Source organism: Rhipicephalus microplus, unplaced genomic scaffold (assembly GCF_043290135.1).
Source record: "Rhipicephalus microplus isolate Deutch F79 unplaced genomic scaffold, USDA_Rmic scaffold_156, whole genome shotgun sequence".
NCBI lineage: Eukaryota > Metazoa > Arthropoda > Arachnida > Ixodida > Ixodidae > Rhipicephalus > Rhipicephalus microplus.
Genome location: NW_027464727.1, coordinates 449,701 through 464,700, shown reverse-complemented (window position 1 = coordinate 464,700; position 15,000 = coordinate 449,701). Strand labels below are relative to the sequence as shown.

Here is a 15,000-nt window from a genome sequence, read left to right as displayed (position 1 = left end):
CGGAGGGAACAGCGCGGCTAAGGGCTCGAAACAAACCCTAAACCGCGCCAAGTACGGAGGGAACAGCGCGGCTAAGGGCTCGAAACAAACCCTAAACCGCGCCAAGTACGGAAGGAACGGCGCGGAGAGGGCTCGAGACAAAGCTCGACCCTAAACCGCGCCAAGTACGGAGGGAACAGCGCGGCTAAGGGCTCGAAACAAACCCTGAACCGCGCCAAGTACGAAAGGAACGGCGCGCAGTAGGGGTTTAAAACAAAGCTGGTCCCAAAACCGCGCCAAGTACGAAAGGAACAGCGCGGTCGAGACTCGGAAGAAAAAGCTTTCAAAGTGTCGTAGCACGATGCACACTGCTGTTCGTGTGGAACAAACGTGACTACCGTGCTGTACGGTGGAGTTCTGTGCGCAAAAGCGGCGGGTGTGTTTCTAAGCACCACAGCGTTGTGTCAAAAAAGAGGTGCCTGAGAGAAACGCATGCGACTGCCGTGCTTTGCGGCATAGCACCGTGCGCAAAAACGGTGCGCATGCAAGAGGTGTCAGAGCTAGCGAACTTTTGCCACGAGCAACAGGTCACTAAAAGCCTATAGATGACGGTGTTGGAGGAAAAGAAAAATATCGAGAAAGCACTGCGGTGTGCCGTGCGTAGGGACGGGCGCGCGTGCCACATGCCGCCGAAATATGGGTGTCGGAGAAAACAGAGTGCCGCGCGTAACGAGGGGCGCGCGTGTTACAGAGAGATATGCCCAAACGCATGAAAGTGTACGCAGGTGTCCTAAGGCAGTTTTTTTTTTTTTCCTCATTTTGATGTCGCCCCGGCTGACGTGGTTTTCGTTTTTCCGTGCCGCCCCGGCTGACGCGGTTTTCGTTTTTCCGTGCCGCCCCGGCTGACGCAGTTTTTGCGCCGCCCCGGCTGACGCGGTTTTCGCGCCGCCCCGGCTGACGCGGTTCCGACTTTGCACTTTTTGGCTCACCCCGGCTGGCGGCCCACTCACTCGATCGCCAGGTCTGTTTGCCCCGGTGGTTCCACCGCCAGGCTTAAGCGCGAACTTTTTTTGTTTGTTTTCTTTTGATTAAGCGCAAGCTTTTTTCTTTGTTTTCTTTTGATTAAGCGCGGGCTTTTTTCTTTGTTTTTTTTGCATTCGCCCCGGCAGACGCGGTTTTTGCGCCGCCCCGGCTGACGCGGTTTTTGCCGCCCCGGCTGACGCAGTTCGGACTTAGCACTTTTCGGCTGTGCCTGGCTGGCGGCCCACTCACTCGATCGCCATGTCTGTTTGCCACAGTTTTCCCGGTGGTGCCGCACCCGGGCTCGCCCCGGCTGACGCGGTTTCGTGCCGCCCCGGCAGACGCGGTTTTCGCGCCGCCCCGGCTGACGCGGTTTCGTGCCGCCCCGGCAGACGCGGTTTTTTGCCGCCCCGGCTGACGCAGTTCGGACTTGGCACTTTTTGGCTGAGCCTTGCTGGCGGCCCACTCACTCGATCGCCATGTCTGTTTGCCACAGTTTTCCCGGTGGTGCCGCACCCGGGCTCGCCCCGGCAGACGCGTTTTTTTTTTCTTTCGCCCCGGCTGACGCAGTTTTCGCGCCGCCCCGGCAGACGCGGTTTTCGCGCCGCCCCGGCAGACGCGGTTTTTTGCGCCGCCCCGGCTGACGCAGTTCGGACTTGGCACTTTTTGGCTGAGCCTGGCTGGCGGCCCACTCACTCGATCGCCATGTCTGTTTGCCACAGTTTTCCCGGTGGTGCCGCACCCGGGCTCGCCCCGGCTGACGCAGTTTTCGCGCCGCCCCGGCTGACGCGGTTTCGTGCCGCCCCGGCAGACGCGGTTTTTTGCGCCGCCCCGGCTGACGCGGTTTTTTGCCGCCCCGGCTGACGCAGTTCGGACTTGGCACTTTTCGGCTGTGCCTGGCTGGCGGCCCACTCACTCGATCGCCATGTCTGTTTGCCACAGTTTTCCCGGTGGTGCCGCACCCGGGCTCGCCCCGGCAGACGCGTTTTTTTTTTTCTTTCGCCCAGGCTGACGCAGTTTTCGCGCCGCCCCGGCTGACGCGGTTTCGTGCCGCCCCGGCAGACGCGGTTTTTTGCGCCGCCCCGGCTGACGCGGTTTTTGCCGCCCCGGCTGACGCAGTTCGGACTTAGCACTTTTTGGCTGAGCCTGGCTGGTGGCCCACTCACTCGATCGCCATGTCTGTTAGCCACAGTTTTCCCGGTGGTGCCGCACCCGGGCTCGCCCCGGCTGACGCAGTTTTCGCGCCGCCCCGGCTGACGCGGTTTCGTGCCGCCCCGGCAGACGCGGTTTTCGCGCCGCCCCGGCTGACGCGGTTTTTGCCGCCCCGGCTGACGCAGTTCGGACTTAGCACTTTTCGGCTGTGCCTGGCTGGCGGCCCACTCACTCGATCGCCATGTCTGTTTGCCACAGTTTTCCCGGTGGTGCCGCACCCGGGCTCGCCCCGGCTGACGCAGTTTTCGCGCCGCCCCGGCTGACGCGGTTTCGTGCCGCCCCGGCAGACGCGGTTTTCGCGCCGCCCCGGCTGACGCGGTTTCGTGCCGCCCCGGCAGACGCGGTTTTTTGCCGCCCCAGCTGACGCAGTTCGGACTTAGCACTTTTTGGCTGAGCCTTGCTGGCGGCCCACTCACTCGATCGCCATGTCTGTTTGCCACAGTTTTCCCGGTGGTGCCGCACCCGGGCTCGCCCCGGCAGACGCGTTTTTTTTTTCTTTCGCCCCGGCTGACGCAGTTTTCGCGCCGCCCCGGCAGACGCGGTTTTCGCGCCGCCCCGGCAGACGCGGTTTTTTGCGCCGCCCCGGCTGACGCGGTTTTTTGCCGCCCCGGCTGACGCAGTTCGGACTTGGCACTTTTTGGCTGAGCCTGGCTGGCGGCCCACTCACTCGATCGCCATGTCTGTTTGCCACAGTTTTCCCGGTGGTGCCGCACCCGGGCTCGCCCCGGCTGACGCAGTTTTCGCGCCGCCCCGGCTGACGCGGTTTCGCGCCGCCCCGGCTGACGCGGTTTCGTGCCGCCCCGGCAGACGCGGTTTTTTGCCGCCCCGGCTGACACGGTTCGGACTTTGCACTTTTCGGCTGTGCCTGGCTGGCGGCCCACTCACTCGATCGCCATGTCTGTTTGCCACAGTTTTCCCGGTGGTGCCGCACCCGGGCTCGCCCCGGCAGACGCGTTTTTTTTTTTTTTTTCTTTCGCCCCGGCTGACGCAGTTTTCGCGCCGCCCCGGCTGACGCGGTTTCGTGCCGCCCCGGCAGACGCGGTTTTTTGCGCCGCCCCGGCTGACGTGGTTTTTGCCGCCCCGGCTGACGCAGTTCGGACTTTGCACTTTTTGGCTGAGCCTGGCTGGCGGCCCACTCACTCGATCGCCATGTCTGTTTGCCACAGTTTTCCCGGTGGTGCCGCACCCGGGCTCGCCCCGGCAGACGCGTTTTTTTTTTTTCCTTCGCCCCGGCAGACGTGGTTCCCCCCCCCCCCCCTCCGTCTTTCTTTTTGTTTTTTTTTTCGCCGCGGCTGAAGTGGATTTTTCGGTGCCTCGACGCCCCGGTAGTCGCGGTTTTTCCGTTTCCGCACGGCCCCGGCTGACGCTGCTCGGTCACAGTCGCCTTTTGTGGTGATTGCAGACTTCTTGAGCGCGGGTGTTTTTTTTTTTTGTTGTTGTTGTTGTTTTATTACGCATTCGCTCCAGCAGACGCTGTTTAGACTTTTTGTTTCCTCTTTTATCCTGCGACGAGGTGACGAGGTTTATTCGGTGCCCCGCCGCCCCGGCTGAAGTGATTTTTCCTGTCCCGTGCCGCCCCGGCTGACGCGGTTGGGACTTCGCGTTTGTTCGGCCGCCACGGGTTTTGGCGCACTCGCTCGGTTGCTTGTTGTTGCCACTTGTTGCGAACCCAGGTTTCTTGAGCGAGCGCGGGCGTTTTTTCTTCCTTTCTTTCTTTGTTCTATGTGTTAGCGAATCGGCCTTTAATATCACACGAGGACTCACAACCAACAATTTTCAGTTTGAAGTGTAAAAAATCTGCAGGTGTTGACGTAACTGACTTGCCCCGTACCCTTGAGTACATCCATGAAGTTCTCGTAGTACTACTAAATCGCATTATTCCAAGTGGAGAAATTCCCATAAACTTGCAAACCTCTACACGAAAATCGGTGCGCGTGATAAAGTTGAAAATTATCGTCCGATATCAAATGTGCCTTCTATAACACAAATTCTAGGAAAAAAAAAAAAAAACACTTGTTCGCCGTTTTCTGCGCCGTGACTGGCAGCACTCCGGCGAAGCGAAACGGGGTCGATTCGAGCACGATATCGGCGTCTTTCGACGTGCTCGCCGGCGACCGTCGCACGAGTACGTCGCACGAGCGCGTCTGCCGGGGCGCCGTTTGCGAAGCCGACGCAAAAGTGGGAACCGCCGCTCGGATGATCGCCGCTTTCGGCAGAGTGAGTGTTGGCACTCCGGGGAAGCGAAACAGCGTGAATGCGCCCACGAAATCGGCGTATTTTGAAGTGCCCGCCGGCGACCGTCGCACGAGTACGGTAAACCGCGTCAGCCGGGGCGTAGTTCGGGACGCCGACGAAAAAGTGGGAAGCGCAACTCGGATCTTCGCCGTTTTTGCAGGAGTGAGTGGCGGCCCTCCTGCGAGACCAAGAAGCATCGATTCGTGCACGAATTCGGCGCCTTTCGACGTGATCGCCGGCGACCGTCGCTCGAGTAGGGCAAACCGCGTCTGCCGGGGCGGGCTTCGGGACGCCGATGCGAAAGTGGGAAACGCTGCTCGGATGTTCGCCGTTTTTGGCCGAGTGAGTGCTGGCACTCGGGCGAAGCCAAACGGGGCCGATTACGGCACGATATCGGCGTCTTTCGACGTGCCCGCCGGCGACCGTCGCACGAGTACGGTAAACCGCGTCAGCCCGGGCGGAGTTCGGGACGCCGATGCGAAAGTGGAGAACGCCGCTCGGATCTTCGCCGTTTTTGGAGGAGTGAGTGGCGGCACTCCGGAGAAGCCAAGGAGCGCCAATTAGCGCACGATATCGGCGTCTTTCGACGCGCTCGCCGGCGACCGTCGCACGAGTAGGGCAAACCGCGTCTGCCGGGGCGGGGTTTACGACGCCGACGCAAAAGTGGGAACCGCCGCTCGGATGTTGGCCGTTTTTGGCAGAGTGAGTGCTGGCACTCCGGCGACGCGAAAGAGCGCGAATGCGCCCACGAAAGTGGCGTATTTGGACGTGCGTGACGGCGACCGCTGCAGGAGTACGAAAAACCACGTCAGCCGGGGCGAGCGACACACGGCGGTCTGGGTGCTTATCGCTGCTATTATAGGGGCACCCCGGCAGACGCAGAAAAAAAAAAAAAATTTTCGACCTTCTTTTTTGCTGGTCGAGCTCGGGTAACCCAGGTCGCAATGGGAGCCGCGCACGAAAGCGGCGTCGCGAGACGCGTTCGCGGTCGCTAGTCGCACGAGCTCGGCAACCGCGTCAGCCGGCGCGGAGTTCGGGATGCCGACGGCTAAGTGGGTACCGCTGCTCGGATGTTCGCCGTTTTTGGCCGAGTGAGTGCTGGCACTCCGGTGAAGCCAAGGAGCGCCAATTCGTGCACGATATCGGCGTCTTTCGACGTGCCCGCCGGCCACCGCCGCACGAGTACGGCAAAACCGCGTCTGCCGGGGCGGGGTTCGCGACGCGTACGCAATAGTGGGAACCGTCGCTCGGATGTTCGTCGTCTTTGGCCGAGCGAGTGCTGGCACTCCGGCGAAGCGAAACGGGGCCGATTCGGGCACGATATCGGCGTATTTCGACGTGCTCGCCGGCGACCGTCGCACGAGTACGGCAAAGCGCGTCTGCCGGGGCGAGGTTTGCGACGCCGACGAAAAAGTGGGAAGCGCCGCTCGGATCTTCGCCGTTTTTGCAGGAGTGAGTGGCGGCCCTCCTGCGAGACCAAGAAGCATCGACTCGCGCACGATATCGGTGTCTTTCGACGTGCCCGCCGGCCACCGCCGCACGAGTACGGCAAACCGCGTATGCCAGGGCGGGGTTGGCGACGCCGACGCAAAAGTGGGAACCGCCACTAGGATGTTCGCCGTTTTTGGCAGAGTGAGTGCTGGCACTCCGGCGAAGCGAAAGAGCGCGAATGCGCCCACGAAAGTGGCGTGTTTGGACGTGCTTGACGACGACCACCGCAGGAAAACGAAAAACCACGTCAGCCGGGGCGAGCGACCCATGGCGGTCTGGGTGCTTATCGCTGCTATTATAGGGGCACCCCGGCAGACGCAAAAAAAAAAAAAAATTTTTTTTCGACATTCTTTTTTGCTCGTCGACCTCGGGTGACCCAGGTCGCAGTGGGAGCCGCGCACGAAAGCGGCGTCGCGAGACGGCTTCGCGGTCGCTAGTCGCACGAGCTCGGCAACCGCGTCTGCCGGGGCGGAGTTCGGGACGCCGACGGCTAAGTGGGAACCGCCGCTCGGATGTTCGCCGTTTGTGGCCGAGTGAGTGCTGGCACTCCGGCGAAGCCAAACGGGGCCGATTCCGGCACGATATCGGCGTCTTTCTACGTGCTCGCCGGCGACCGGTCGCACGAGTACGGCAAAGTGCGTCTGCCGGGGCGGGGTTTGCGACGCGTACGCAATAGTGAGAACCGTCGCTCGGATGTTCGTCGTCTTTCGCCGAGCCAGTGCTGGCAATCCGGCGAAGCCGAACGGAGCCGATTCGGGCACGATATCGGCGTCTTTCCACGTGCTCGCCGGCGACCGTCGCACCAGTACGGTAAACCGCGTCAGCCGGGGCGGAGTTCGGGACGCCGATGCGAAAGTGGGAAGCGCCGCTCGGATCTTCGCCGTTTTTGGAGGAGTCAGTGGCGGCACTCCGGTGAAGCCAAGGTGCGCCAATTCGCGCACGATATCGGCGTCTTTCGACGTGCCCGCCGGCCACCGTCGCACGAGTACGGCAAACCTCGTCTGCCGGGGCGGGGTTTGCGACGCCGACGCAAAAGTGGGAACCGCCGCTCGGATGTTCGCCGTTTTTGGCAGAGTGAGTGCTGGCACTCCGGCGAAGCGAAAGAGCGCGAATGCGCCCACGAAAGTGGCGTGTTTGGACGTGCTTGACGACGACCACCGCAGGAAAACGAAAAACCACGTCAGCCGGGGCGAGCGACCCACGGCGGTCTGGGTGCTTATCGCTGCTATTATAGGGGCACCCCGGCAGACGCAAAAAAAAAAAAAAATTTTTTTCGACATTCTTTTTTGCTCGTCGACCTCGGGTGACCCAGGTCGCAGTGGGAGCCGCGCACGAAAGCGGCGTCGCGAGACGGCTTCGCGGTCGCTAGTCGCACGAGCTCGGCAACCGCGTCTGCCGGGGCGGAGTTCGGGACGCCGACGGCTAAGTGGGAACCGCCGCTCGGATGTTCGCCGTTTGTGGCCGAGTGAGTGCTGGCACTCCGGCGAAGCCAAACGGGGCCGATTCCGGCACGATATCGGCGTCTTTCTACGTGCTCGCCGGCGACCGTCGCACGAGTACGGCAAAGTGCGTCTGCCGGGGCGGGGTTTGCGACGCGTACGCAATAGTGAGAACCGTCGCTCGGATGTTCGTCGTCTTTCGCCGAGCCAGTGCTGGCACTCCGGCGAAGCCGAACGGAGCCGATTCGGGCACGATATCGGCGTCTTTCCACGTGCTCGCCGGCGACCGTCGCACGAGTACGGTAAACCGCGTCAGCCGGGGCGGAGTTCGGGACGCCGATGCGAAAGTGGGAAGCGCCGCTCGGATCTTCGCCGTTTTTGCAGGAGTGAGTGGCGGCCCTCCTGCGAGACCAAGAAGCATCGACTCGCGCACGATATCGGTGTCTTTCGACGTGCCCGCCGGCCACCGCCGCACGAGTACGGCAAACCTCGTCTGCCGGGGCGGGGTTTGCGACGCCGACGCAAAAGTGGGAACCGCCGCTCGGATGTTCGCCGTTTTTGGCAGAGTGAGTGCTGGCACTCCGGCGAAGCGAAAGAGCGTGAATGCGCCCACGAAAGTAGCGTATTTGGACGTGCTTGACGGCGACCGCCGCAGGAGTACGAAAAACCACGTCAGCCGGGGCGAGCGACCCATGGCGGTCTGGGTGCTTATCGCTGCTATTATAGGGGCACCCCGGCAGACGCAAAAAAAAAAAAAAAAATTTTTTTCGACATTCTTTTTTGCTCGTCGACCTCGGGTGACCCAGGTCGCAGTGGGAGCCGCGCACGAAAGCGGCGTCGCGAGACGGCTTCGCGGTCGCTAGTCGCACGAGCTCGGCAACCGCGTCTGCCGGGGCGGAGTTCGGGACGCCGACGGCTAAGTGGGAACCGCCGCTCGGATGTTCGCCGTTTGTGGCCGAGTGAGTGCTGGCACTCCGGCGAAGCCAAACGGGGCCGATTCCGGCACGATATCGGCGTCTTTCTACGTGCTCGCCGGCGACCGTCGCACGAGTACGGCAAAGTGCGTCTGCCGGGGCGGGGTTTGCGACGCGTACGCAATAGTGAGAACCGTCGCTCGGATGTTCGTCGTCTTTCGCCGAGCCAGTGCTGGCAATCCGGCGAAGCCGAACGGAGCCGATTCGGGCACGATATCGGCGTCTTTCCACGTGCTCGCCGGCGACCGTCGCACGAGTACGGTAAACCGCGTCAGCCGGGGCGGAGTTCGGGACGCCGATGCGAAAGTGGGAAGCGCCGCTCGGATCTTCGCCGTTTTTGGAGGAGTCAGTGGCGGCACTCCGGTGAAGCCAAGGTGCGCCAATTCGCGCACGATATCGGCGTCTTTCGACGTGCCCGCCGGCCACCGTCGCACGAGTACGGCAAACCTCGTCTGCCGGGGCGGGGTTTGCGACGCCGACGCAAAAGTGGGAACCGCCGCTCGGATGTTCGCCGTTTTTGGCAGAGTGAGTGCTGGCACTCCGGCGAAGCGAAAGAGCGCGAATGCGCCCACGAAAGTGGCGTGTTTGGACGTGCTTGACGACGACCACCGCAGGAAAACGAAAAACCACGTCAGCCGGGGCGAGCGACCCATGGCGGTCTGGGTGCTTATCGCTGCTATTATAGGGGCACCCCGGCAGACGCAAAAAAAAAAAAAATTTTTTTCGACATTCTTTTTTGCTCGTCGACCTCGGGTGACCCAGGTCGCAGTGGGAGCCGCGCACGAAAGCGGCGTCGCGAGACGGCTTCGCGGTCGCTAGTCGCACGAGCTCGGCAACCGCGTCTGCCGGGGCGGAGTTCGGGACGCCGACGGCTAAGTGGGAACCGCCGCTCGGATGTTCGCCGTTTGTGGCCGAGTGAGTGCTGGCACTCCGGCGAAGCCAAACGGGGCCGATTCCGGCACGATATCGGCGTCTTTCTACGTGCTCGCCGGCGACCGTCGCACGAGTACGGCAAAGTGCGTCTGCCGGGGCGGGGTTTGCGACGCGTACGCAATAGTGAGAACCGTCGCTCGGATGTTCGTCGTCTTTCGCCGAGCCAGTGCTGGCACTCCGGCGAAGCCGAACGGAGCCGATTCGGGCACGATATCGGCGTCTTTCCACGTGCTCGCCGGCGACCGTCGCACGAGTACGGTAAACCGCGTCAGCCGGGGCGGAGTTCGGGACGCCGATGCGAAAGTGGGAAGCGCCGCTCGGATCTTCGCCGTTTTTGGAGGAGTCAGTGGCGGCACTCCGGTGAAGCCAAGGTGCGCCAATTCGCGCACGATATCGGCGTCTTTCGACGTGCCCGCCGGCCACCGTCGCACGAGTACGGCAAACCTCGTCTGCCGGGGCGGGGTTTGCGACGCCGACGCAAAAGTGGGAACCGCCGCTCGGATGTTCGCCGTTTTTGGCAGAGTGAGTGCTGGCACTCCGGCGAAGCGAAAGAGCGTGAATGCGCCCACGAAAGTAGCGTATTTGGACGTGCTTGACGGCGACCGCCGCAGGAGTACGAAAAACCACGTCAGCCGGGGCGAGCGACCCACGGCGGTCTGGGTGCTTATCGCTGCTATTATAGGGGCACCCCGGCAGACGCAGAAAGAAAAAAAAAAATGGGGACATGGCGTGCGTCACCGTGCGGCTTCGCAGCGTTGCCGAAGTCGCCGAGCCCTTCGACTGAGCCGAACGGCGGACAGGGAACGTTGGTCGGCCGTTCTAACCTGTCGGTGCCACGCCGAGACGTCGTTAAGGAAAACCGCGTCGTGGGCCTCTACGACGCCGTCGAGTCGTTGTACGTTTGGTGTCCAGCGTGTCGGCGGCGAGTAGCGGACACGTCGTTCACGACTTCGGTCTTTCGCAGTCGACGCGAACTTGCGGAGAGTCGTGGTGCCTCACGTTTTCGGCAGAAACCGCGGCGGAATTTTCCCGTGCGTGCGCGCACGACCTCGGTGCTGTGCCGTCAGCGTAGTGTTGCACAAACTCGTGGCCTACCCAAGGTGCGGTACGTTTGCGGCCGTATCCTCGGTGGGAATTTCGTGAGTAGGGTCGCAAATTCTACGACCTCGGCGGGTTTGAGAGCGACGTAGACTTGTGGCACGCTCAACATGCCACACGTTTCGGGGCACACCCGCGGTGAAATTTTCTCGAGTACGCTCGTATTAGGGCCCAAGGAGGTCTGGGTACTTATCGCTGCTATTATGTGGGGGTTCTCGTGAGCGGCGTACGCGAAAGCGACCGGGTGTCTGATATGCGGCGGGCTTCGGCCTCGTCAAGCGTGTCCTCGGGTCTGCTCCAGGGGAATCCACGGCAGTCGTCTGCAGCCTCATCCGCTTGATGCGTTAGGGGCTGGTTGTCGGACGGTGCCGTTTTACCACGATATCGAGGTGTGTTCCGTGTCGTCCTCGGGCGATTCAGATGCGAAAGCGCCGAAGACGCGGGCGTGACCCGTCGTCTGGCGGCTTTGCAGTCTCGGCTCCGTTGCTAGTTCCGGCCGGTCCACCGACAGTGCAGCGGGCTTGGGCAACCCGCACGGCGCGACCGAGTCGATGCAACGAAAAAGAGCGAGCATGAACGTGCTTCTTGCCGCACGGCTCCCACTCGTCTTTCGGGAAGGTTGTGCCGTAGCGAGCTCGAACGCCGTCATCTCGGAGTGCAAAATAAGCGTGTTGGGGCGCCTGAAGGTGGCCTCCGCCGCACACAGACTGCGTCCGGCCCGCCGAGGGCGAGGACGGACGCGCAGTCGAACGATTACCTGGTTGATCCTGCCAGTAATCATATGCTTGTCTCAAAGATTAAGCCATGCATGTCTAAGTACATGCCGAAATAAGGCGAAACCGCGAATGGCTCATTAAATCAGTTATGGTTCCTTAGATCGTTTCTTCCTACTTGGATAACTGTGGCAATTCTAGAGCTAATACATGCAGTGAGCCTGGAGCCCTTTGGGTAACGGGTGCTTTTATTAGACCAAGATCGATCGGGTTTCGGCCCGTATTGTGTGGTGACTCTGGATAACTTTGTGCTGATCGCATGGCCACGAGCCGGCGACGTTTCTTTCAAGTGTCTGCCTTATCAACTTTCGATGGTAGGTTACTTGCTTACCATGGTTGTTACGGGTAACGGAGAATCAGGGTTCGATTCCGGAGAGGGAGCCTGAGAAACGGCTACCACATCCAAGGAAGGCAGCAGGCGCGCAAATTACCCACTCCCGGCACGGGGAGGTAGTGACGAAAAATAACAATACGGGACTCTTTTGAGGCCCCGTAATTGAAATGAGTACACTCTAAATCCTTTAACGAGGATCAATTGGAGGGCAAGTCTGGTGCCAGCAGCCGCGGTAATTCCAGCTCCAATAGCGTATACTAAAGCTGCTGCGGTTAAAAAGCTCGTAGTTGGATCTCAGTTCCAGACGAGTAGTGCATCTACCCGATGCGACGGCTCGGACTGAACATCATGCCGGTTCTTTCTTGGTGCACTTCATTGTGTGCCTCGAGATGGCCGGTGCTTTTACTTTGAAAAAATTAGAGTGCTCAACGCAGGCGAGTCGCCTGAATAAACTTGCATGGAATAATAGAACAAGACCTCGTTTCTGTTCTGTTGGTTTTTGGAATACGAGGTAATGATTAAGAGGGACGGACGGGGGCATTCGTATTGCGGCGCTAGAGGTGAAATTCTTGGACCGTCGCAAGACGAACTACTGCGAAAGCATTTGCCAAGAATGTTTTCATTGATCAAGAACGAAAGTCAGAGGTTCGAAGGCGATCAGATACCGCCCTAGTTCTGACCATAAACGATGCCAACCAGCGATCCGCCTGAGTTACTCAAATGACTCGGCGGGCAGCTTCCGGGAAACCAAAGTATTTGGGTTCCGGGGGAAGTATGGTTGCAAAGCTGAAACTTAAAGGAATTGACGGAAGGGCACCACCAGGAGTGGAGCCTGCGGCTTAATTTGACTCAACACGGGAAAACTTACCCGGCCCGGACACTGGGAGGATTGACAGATTGAGAGCTCTTTCTTGATTCGGTGGATGGTGGTGCATGGCCGTTCTTAGTTGGTGGAGCGATTTGTCTGGTTAATTCCGATAACGAACGAGACTCTAGCCTATTAAATAGGTGCGGGGTTCCCAGCACCTTACAACCTTCTTAGAGGGACAAGCGGCTCCTAGCCGCACGAAACAGAGCAATAACAGGTCTGTGATGCCCTTAGATGTCCGGGGCCGCACGCGCGCTACACTGAAGGAAGCAGCGTGTCTTTATCCCTGTCTGAAAAGACTGGGTAACCCGTGGAACTTCTTTCGTGATTGGGATAGGGGCTTGCAATTGTTCCCCTTGAACGAGGAATTCCCAGTAAGCGCGAGTCATAAGCTCGCGTTGATTACGTCCCTGCCCTTTGTACACACCGCCCGTCGCTACTACCGATTGAATGATTTAGTGAGGTCTTCGGACCGATGTCCGGCGCGGCCTTTCGGTTGCGCCGGTCTGTTGGAAAGATGACCAAACTTGATCATTTAGAGGAAGTAAAAGTCGTAACAAGGTTTCCGTAGGTGAACCTGCGGAAGGATCATTAACGGATTGTGAAGGGTGAGCGCCTCAGCTGCGTCTGCGCCCGACACTTTCTGCCGCTGACCCCGTTTGGACGCGGGGTCGGCTTTTCCCCACGGGGCTGCCTGAATGTGGAGCGGCACCCCGTGACAAATTGTTGCGCCCAGCGGACGCCAACACCGCGACCTTGGACGGTCGGCCAGGTGGCGGACGCGGGTACAAACGGCGCAACGCACTCATAGGTCGGCTTTCGACCCGCCACTGCACCGTGGCTCGAAGCGCTCGAAATGCGCGACCCGACCGCTGCGGGACCGCCTAGTACTGTAAACAGGAGCGGCGGAGCGCGAACGGCGAGTCGTGGTTACGTCGGTAGAAGGCGAGGCTGCGCGTTCCCGAAACGCCAGCCGAGTGCCCTCCCGACCGTTCGAGCGTGCAAGAACGAGACCCGACAATCGCGCGGCGACTGCCAAGTACGAGAGGAACGGCACAAGCGTCGGCGGTCGGTCAAGGAACTGGCGATGTGACGGGTCCGCTGTGCACCAGTGCATACCGTCCCGCCGTCCGCGGCAAGCGCCTCCGCGTCCTCGGGTGACGGAGGCTGCCGGTCGGTTCTTGCAGGCGAGGGATCTCGCTGGCACCGGTTCGCGTTGACGCGCGGCCGGTCATGGCACGGCGATGCGACGGCCGAGGTGCGCAGTACTCGATGGAGGAACCGCACGCTCCGATGACCGTCCCGCCCTCCGCGGCGTATGCGTACCGACCGTAATGGTTGCAGCAGCGCCGGCCGGCTTTTGAATTCGCCACACGAAACACGGTGCGAGATCGCGGTTAGGGGAGCGTCGACGTTGCCAGGCGTTTTGCTTGCTGCCGAGGGAAAGGCGGCACGGCCACGTCGCGCTCGTCGCGATTAGCGGGTCTGCGCGCTTTGGGAAGGTGCCGCAACGACTTGCCGAAAGAGGAAGCACGGAAGAACGAGGGACTTGGACGTCCCGACAATTGAACGCACTTGCGGCCAGGCCCTTGCTGGCTTCGTTCTTCCGCCTCGAGTAGGCTCGTACGCGGCTCCGGCGCCGAAAGTGGTCCTTGGCACCGACTTCGGTGGACGTGGGAAGTGCCGCGCAAGTACGGCGCGCCTGGCTCCACCTGTTGGCTAAAGTAGGCAGCCGGATCGGCATTTTGGTGTGCGGTGGCAAACCGTGGATGCGAAAAAAGCTTGTGCGATTTCGTGGAACAAAAAGCGGGGGTCCCCCTTTTTATGCGGAGGAGACCGACCCGCCCGCCGTGGTGAACCGCGACGCCACGGTAAAAACGGGAGAGGCTTGTCGATGGGACCGTGCATCCCGCGCTCCACGGAGGCCGGGAGGCGGCCGCCCGAGGAAATGTGTAGCCGTCGAGGCCCGCATCTGCGTGCACTCTTATCCAAATGGGTGTACCGCAGGCATTTTCTGGTTAGGCGGGCCAATGAGAGCGAGCACACAACGATACCTACGGGTCCGGCTTGGAGAACCGGCTTCGACGCCTCCCGAGTATTTATAGAGAGGTGGACCACGAAAGCACTCGCAAGTAGCGGAAGCGAAACGCCGTCCGAAACACACCGTTTGCTCGATTTGCGGCAGCCGAAAAAGGCGCGGCAGAGTTTTGGAGTCCAAGCGTGCGCTGAAAAGCGCCCTTCTTGGCCACTGTTTGGCCGAGTGCCAGAAACGTTTGGTTTTGACTGTACGGAATTGAACAAACACTTTTTCACGACTCTAAGCGGTGGATCACTCGGTTCTCGGGTCGATGAAGAACGCAGCCAGCTGCGAGACTTGGTGTGAATTGCAGGACACACTGAGCACTGATTCTTTGAACGCACATTGCGGCCTTGGGTCTTCCCTTGGCTTCGTCTGTCTGAGGGTCGGATCACATATCAAGAGAGCCTTCGGCGCACAAGGGAACGTGAGCCGTCGACTCGTTTTGACCGCGTCGGCAACACGGACAGCACGCTGAACACCTCACAGCGAGCGCCAACAGCGGCCACTCAAGGGCGAGACGGTGGCGACCGTCGTGCCAGAGCCCAACCGAAACGGGGGCGACCG

The 15,000-nt window shown here is 60.8% G+C and overlaps 2 non-coding genes across 2 annotated transcripts; both read left to right on the top strand.

Annotated features, from left to right (window-relative positions):
* The first annotated feature begins 11,135 nt into the window (after window positions 1-11,135).
* LOC142791294 (small subunit ribosomal RNA) lies at window positions 11,136-12,950 on the top strand. Its single transcript, XR_012890143.1, has one exon. It is a non-coding gene; the product is annotated as a small subunit ribosomal RNA (ribosomal RNA).
* Window positions 12,951-14,669: 1,719 nt separating this feature from the next.
* LOC142791269 (5.8S ribosomal RNA) lies at window positions 14,670-14,822 on the top strand. The gene has a single exon (XR_012890119.1). It is a non-coding gene; the product is annotated as a 5.8S ribosomal RNA (ribosomal RNA).
* The last annotated feature ends 178 nt before the right edge of the window (window positions 14,823-15,000 follow it).